The following is a 7,798-nucleotide window of genomic DNA, read 5'->3' on the forward strand; positions in this document are numbered from 1 at the left end:
CCCGCGCGCCCCTTCCTTTTCCCCTACTCACACAGCTTCTGTGCACAGCACCTCCAACAAGCAGGGCGCCTGCAGCCGCAGGGGGCCACAATCTGCCAATTCCCCACACAGTGAAACGATAGATGATAGAAAACTGCTTCGCGGAGCAGAGGATTTTTTTTTCCAGCGCTCGTGCCGCCCCCCATGAGCCATAAAAAAATGCCGCCCCAGGTGGCTGCCCGGTTCGCCCGTGCCCAGAACCGCCACTGGTTACAACCTCCACCAGTATCATCTCTGCCAGGAGATGCGTGTTGCACCTGTTTGACGGTGCACTGACACGGTGCATTGTTCCTGCAGCAGGCTGCATGATGTTTTGGGCGCTGCATGCTCGAGTACCTCTTGGCACCTTGGTCGTGACCTTTGTTGTTTTAGACGGTGTGTCATTGGATGTCATTGCACGCGCCGCTGTATCTCGTGGCAACTCAGCCACTGCTAAACGTGCAGAGAGATTGATGGGTTTACTTTTGATTATGGCAAGATGTGTTTGATTTGCTATCGAGTTTGAATGAAGGTTGTTTTAGGAAACCTTACAACCAGAGCGATGGGTTTTTTAGCCAGTCATGGGTTTTATTTATTCAGCCACACATTACAGCTGACACTATGTCAATTTCTCTCTTTTGTCTATATTCTCCATTTCTATTCTTGTTTTAGAACTTGGAGCTCATCATGGGATCCACAGTAGGAGAAACAGGGATGCCTTTGGAAAAACAAAATTATCCGTCTTAGTGATCAATTTCAGATGCTTTCAGTGTGTCTTTAATTGCACCATTTTATGCCCATATGGTTCAAATGTAACGCAATAGGGTACTTTGGGAGACATCAGTAAAATTTCTGTGGGAGAAAATAACAGCAGCAATATCTATCCCCAGCCACAGAAATTAAGAGCAGATGCTGGCATCCATTACGGCTTCTGACGGTGAGCAATTTAGCTCAGCCTGCTGTAAATCACTGCCGCTGGAGACGTGTGCTCTGCGACAGGCTTTATGTGTGGTTTTATCTCCACATATTCCTGATTTATCAGCCATTTCTTTTTGGCAAGGGATAAAAGTTCCAAAGCGTTACCCGGTATCGCGCCTCTGCACTAAAGAACGTATTGATTTATTCACCAGAGCGAGCTATTCTTTGCCCACAGTGGGAGGTTTCTGATGTTTGTCCTGCATCAAAATGGTGTGCGTGTTGTTGGGTTCAAAAATGAAGAAACGCCGGACGGACAGAGGTCATCGCTGATCACAAGGTTACAACCAAATGTATTTAATAAAGGAGATGGCGTTGTGGTAAAAAGAACATCTCAGCTGAGGAGCCGCTGGTCTCAGCGACCAACAGTTCCCAGGTCAGTCCTTTGACCATCCCTAGTGCCCGTCTGCTGCCTCCACCAGCGAACTCCAGAACAATGGTTCCTACAGGTATTTATACCAATGCTTAAAGGTGTGAAAGTCAGTGTCCACACCTCTGGGAGTCTTCTGGTGAGTTCAATGTAACTCGGGATTTCGAATGATCCTTAGTCAATATCAGTTGTTGTTCAAGTATTACATGCATGTGTAACAGGTGGAACCAACCAGGAAAAAGTTACATTTAATATGTGATTTAATTTGAATTTAGAACAATTATTTCACATAACCATACTTTAAATAGAGACACCTGTCCTACTCACCGGTGAGTTTCTTCTACTGAGAGGGGCATATTAACCAGACCACAAAATACCAATGCCCCGTGCCGACACACACTTAACCTACTGTCGGTAACGACACTAACAACATATATGCTTGAATGCGATAAACTCCAGATCAAGCTTAACACTCTAAACACACTAAATAAATGCAAAAAAAACATACAATTAAATTGTTTGTAAACCCATAACCAAAATGTCATTGCATATGATAAACATATTCCACAGTTGAAGTTCACCGTTTTCACATTCAGTTCAAAATGGTCGAGCCACGGTCCTCCACGTGTATTGAACTGTTCCCAAAAACATTACCGTCCCGGACACGTTGCTGTTCGTTGACGACGTGGAGTCATGTGTGGCAGGGTATTACTCACAAACCACCGTCGGTCAGTGGCGGGGGAGAGGGGGGGGGGAAGAGGGCAGGTGAGCTGCGGGCACGCCGAGGACTGTAGTGGCGAGACGGCGGACTGTCCTTGTTCGCTGGCGACGAACTAACAACGAAACCGAACTTTACGAGCTAGCGAGGACATTAGCCTCAGGCTACAACGAGCTACACTTTTTCACGTCTAACGGATGATCTTCAGAGCTGGAGGCGTAGACTCCTCCTTCCTCCACTTGGCCGCTCCGACCGTCACTCCTCCGCGACACGAACACAACACCAACAACTTAAACCTAAACTTGCAATCGACTAACTTCTTCTTAATCGCAGGTGCGCACCCCGGGCGCCGCCATCCTCTTCTCCGTCGTTCCTCGTCTTCTCCTTGTCCCGCCCCCTCCACTCTCTCCATTCGCCAGCGCACCAACTTTTCAGTCACTGATTGGCTGGACCTGTGGTCAAGTTCTGTGGTGCTATTGGGTGTGGAACTTAGGATTGATGTCCCAAAGTAATTGCAAGGGCTGCATATAAATAAATATGTCCACACTCTGGGTGTACCCCTACATTCCCGCCTTTCAAACCCTGCCACATCATAGACTTTCCCACAAATTGGGCTCCCTTAGAAGTCCAAAGAGCCCATGCTCTCTTTTTCATCATTTTTTACCCATCAATAACAGAGGTAGACATGTACCTTACAGCATACAAACTCAACTTCAATATCACACACATTACATGAAATCGATACACACAAACAAAATGGAACACTCATTTGGGTACAAAATCTTTAAACCTGCTAGGGAGCTGACCTCTGGTGCTTCTGTGGGGCCTGACAGGCCTCTGACTAGCCTCACTGTCATCCCCAGATCTGTCTGCCTCATCTGACTGTGCGCCCCCATGCGTGCCTCCCTCCCCAGTGCTTGGAATCCCACCATGTTCGCTCTGCATACTCCCAACTTCCTCCCCATCAGTGTCAGCGGTGTCGTCTTGAGAGCTATGGTGGGGATATGTATTGCAAGCGTGTCGTGCATGGGGATAGCTACGGGGAATACACACTATGTCATAGGCATCCGAGTCTGAATCGTGGTATGTGGGTCTACGCTCTCGTGTGGGGTTGGCCGGCATAAGGGCCTCAAAGACGCAGGGTTTCATTTGATCCCTATGTACCACCTTGGTAGGGCCACCAGCCTCAGGCTTGACAGTATACACAGGCATGTCTGGATGGTTCTGTGCGATGACAAGATAGGGGTCTGGTTCCCACTTATCCTGGATTTTCTTCCTGCCACGTGGTTTATGGTTCCTCAGCAGAATTCTGTCTCCAGGACGGATAAGTGCGCCACGTGCCCGCCGATCATACAGCCTTTTGCGTCGCTTGGAGGCATCTTGCGTCGCTGCCCTTGCTGCATCTGCCGCCACGCGAAGTCTCTGATGATGATTTAGCACCCAGTCATCCAGATTCTCTGCCCCACTGTCGTCGAAATCCATTCCCCCAAGGATATCTCTGGGCAGTCGTGCATCTCTTCCAAAAAGCAAATAGAACGGAGAGTAACCTGTAGATGAATGAATGTGGCTATTGTATGCCATCACCAATTCCGGCAAGTGCTCTTTCCAGTTCCTCTTCTTGTTAGCTGGGAGAGACCGCAGCATGTCGTGCATAGTGCGATTGAATCTTTCGCACTGGCCGTTTCCCTGCGGGTGGTAGGGCGTTGTTCTGCTTTTGGCAATGCCATATACATGACATAACTCTTTTATCACGCCGGCCTCAAAATTGCGACCTTGGTCGCTGTGTAGTCGGGCGGGACACCCATAGCAGGCAAACCAGTGTTTGACTAAAGCGGCGGCTGTGGTCCGAGCCGACTGGTCTTTGGTGGGCACGGCCACAGTAAATCGCGTGAACATATCCGTGAGGACCAGGACGTTTTCATATCCACCAGTAGATGGCTCTAGCAAGGTATAGTCCATGGCCAGGACCTCTAGCGGGACCGTAACATTGCTGCAAACCATTGAGGCCTGCTTCTTCGGGAATACATCTTTGGCTAGAATGCACCTTTTGCACTTCTGCACCCATACCTGGACGTCCTTGGACATTGAAGCCCAATAGTACCCCCTCTTCAACTTGGCCAAAGTGCCCTTCACACTAAAGTGACCACCATGGTCGTGGTGAGATTCATAAATGGGGTGCTGTAGCGGCTTGGGCACCATCAGCTGACAGATGTTCACCCCGTCACGTGGGTCTTGCAAGTCTCTGACCAGAACCCCCTGTTGGATTCTCAAACGTTCCCACTGTCCACACACTTTCCGCTGTGACAGGCTCATGTCTCGCGACTGTTTCTTGTTAGGCCTCATACCCATCTTCACAGCCTCCACTATGGGTCCCAGATCCTGGTCCTTCATTTGGAGTTCTCGAACCTCGTCCCAACTATAACCACAAACTCTGGTTCCTGGGGTGGCCTGCACAACCTGGACCTGTCCTGCTTCCTTAGACTGGTCTTTACGTGCAGGCCACAAGCTGGCTCTCACTTCATCTTCCCCGATCACCAGGAAGTCTTTACCAGTGTCTTCGGTCTCTGGTTCGATAGTCACAGGTAGGCGGGATAGCACATCAGCATTCTGGTTAGACTTCCCTGGCTTATAGTGGACCTCGAAGTTGAATTCCGCTAACTGGGCCACCCACCTTTGTTCAACGGCCCCGAGGTTAGCGGTCTCCAAATGCCGGAGCGGGTTATGGTCTGTGACCACTGTGAATTTTGCATACATTAGCAAGTCACGGAATTTCTCTGTGACGGCCCATTTCAGCGCGAGGAGCTCTAATTTAAATGCGCTGTAATTTTTATCATTCCGCTCTGAGCCCCTTAGGCCCCGACTTGCGTATGCGATCACACGCTCAACGCCATCCTGACGTTGGCTTAGCACGGCTCCAAGCCCCTGGCGACTTCCATCGGTTGTTACTATAAACGGAATCCGGTAGTCGGGGTAAGCAAGCACGGGGGGAGCCATCAAGCAAGCTCTAAGCTTATCAAAAGCTATTTGACATACTTCACTCCATGAAAAAGACTGGTGCTGCGCTCCCCTGTCCCCTTTTTTAAAGGTGCCCATCAGGACGTGTAAGGGCCTAGCCACCTGTGCAAACTGAGGGACGAAACGGCGGTAATAGGACATGAACCCTACCACCTGTCTCACATCTCTAGCAGACCTGGGAGTGGGCCAATTCTCCAGGACGCTGACCTTCTCCATGTCCACTTGGACCCCTGCTGCGGACACAACGTGCCCAAGGAACTTAACCTCTTGCCTAAGGAGGAAACACTTCTTCGGATTCAACTTGAGGCCATGGTCCCGAAGACGACTAAACACTAAATCCAACCTCTCCAGGTGGCTGGAGAAGTCCTTGGAAAATACCAACACATCGTCCAAGTAGACGAGCAGAACATCGAATGCTAAATCACCCAGGACTGATTCCATGAGGCGTTGGAAGCTTGCTGGGGCATTGCACAGCCCAAATGGCATACGTGTCCACTGGAACAGTCCGAACGGCGTCGTCACTGCCGTCTTCTCCTGGTCTTTCTCCTCAACAGCTACCTGGAAATACCCTGCGGTAAGATCTAGCGAAGAAAATAAGCGTGCCTGGCCCAAAGCATCCAGAGATTCTTCCACCCTAGGGAGTGGATATGCATCTCTATGGGTCACACTATTTAACTTCCTATAGTCACAGCAGAACCGGACCGTCCCGTCCTTTTTCATAACGATGACTGCTGGTGAAGCCCATGGGCTGCAACTCTCTTTCAAGATGCCTTGAGCTACAAGGTCTTGCACATGGCGCTTAACCTCTTGGAACACATGAGGTGGAATTCTGCGGTGTCGTTGTTTAATGGGATGGGCGTCACCCGTTGGGACTCTGTGTTCTACTGTGGTAGTGTACCCATAATCTCCATCCCCTTGGGAGAACACGTCACGATGTTTCTGGAGAAGCTGGTTCAGTTCGCGAATTTCAGAGGGGGAGAGCCCTTGTACGTTAGCCTGGACGGGAACAGCCAGGGGTCCAGGGCGTCCTCTCCCGCAAGCAACCGCACCCTCTAAGGCTTGGACATAAACTTCTCCGTTGGTTTCTTCAAACGTCAGAATGTCCTTGGGGAGTACCTTCTGTGGCTTACTCAACGCTGCTACTCTTGACCGGGGGGGAAGCCTCACAGGTTTGTCTCGTGTGTTGAGCAGCCTAACTGACACTTTTCCGTCTACTGCATGAGTCAGCACGTTGGCAACTAACAGTCCATGAGGCATGGTACCGGTTGGCGAACCCTCAACTAGTACCTGACAGTGCATTTTTGGAGGGATCCTGCAGCGACCCTCAATGACCATCTCGCTGCGTGGAGGCACCATAACTGCTTGGCGGCCGAACACTTTGACATACCCCATCTGACCCCTAGGGCCCACATATTGCTCTTCCTTTGCCATTTTTACAAAGACACGGCGTAGGCTCCCCGCCGACTGCTTGTGTCGATTCATCGTCTGAACCCCTTGCATTTCATTGAACAGGCTGCGCAGATCGGCAAGGACATTCATCCCCAGTATTCCTGGCACTTCGCCAGGCCCCTTTCCACTGGTTGCATCGTCCCGCAGCACGAACACGCATTTTTCAGTCAGCCTCTTTCCGAAACATTCAACATCAGTGCAGAGGCACCCGAGGACAGGGATGTCCAGCCCATTTGCAGCTGTTAGCTTCACCCATTTGGCTGGAGATAGCACCTTCCCCGAGAAGTGCTTCTTGAAATGGCCTTCAGACATTGTGGTGACCTCAGAGCCAGTGTCCAATAGACAGCATGTTTTCACACCATCTATAATTACATCGATTGTGAAACAGTTGCCAAAGGCCCCCATGGGTGTAGCCCTGTGCTCGGTCACAGGTACGGATGTTGGCGTGATGGGGCCTACTGTAGCAGTACTGATGGTTCCTTCTGCCTGACCGGCATGGTCCCCACTGGTCACATCAGACACGGAAGCATTTGCCTGACGCTGCCTTCCTTGGCCTTTTCTACACTCTCGACTTATGTGTCCAGGTTCCCCACAGTTGTAGCAAATCAATTGCCCAGTGTCATCTCTCTGAGGTAATCTTTGCTGCCTACCCGTGGCGGTGTTTCGCATTTCAGGCCCCCGTACCACTCTGTAAAGCTCCTCTTGTCTTGCAGCTAATTTCTGAATGGATTCATGTAACGCCTGTAAAGTCAAGGCTGGAGGCGTTTCTTCTGTAACTACACTGCTAACGGCACCACGAGTGTGGCTTTTGTCCCGAGTGGATTGAGAGGTCTCCTCTTCCTCTGACCAATCAATGGCAGCCTGCATCAGCAACTTAAACATTTGTGTTGGCTGCTCTTTTGCCTGTCTTTTCATTTCCCTTCTTAGGTTATCATCTCTGAGACCTAGCACAAACTGTTCTTTTAGCATGGCGTCAGGGTCAGAGATGCACTTGGAATCACGACGCTTTAAATGGCAAAGTTTCTCTTGAAGATCGTATCCATATGTCCGTATCCTCTCACCTGCCATTTGTTTCCTATCATAAAATTCCCTTAGCCTGATGCCCACTGGGGCTTTGTCTCCATAAACCTCTCTCAGAATCTGGAGAACATTAACAATGTCAGTTGCATCATCTTCAACCATCAGTTTCAATGTTGCTTTTGCCTCCCCCTTTAAATGTTGCTTGACTAGTTCGACTTTGTCTTGGTCTGGGA

The sequence above is a fragment of the Gasterosteus aculeatus genome, chromosome Y (genome assembly GCF_964276395.1).
Source record: "Gasterosteus aculeatus chromosome Y, fGasAcu3.hap1.1, whole genome shotgun sequence".
Classification (NCBI taxonomy): domain Eukaryota; kingdom Metazoa; phylum Chordata; class Actinopteri; order Perciformes; family Gasterosteidae; genus Gasterosteus; species Gasterosteus aculeatus.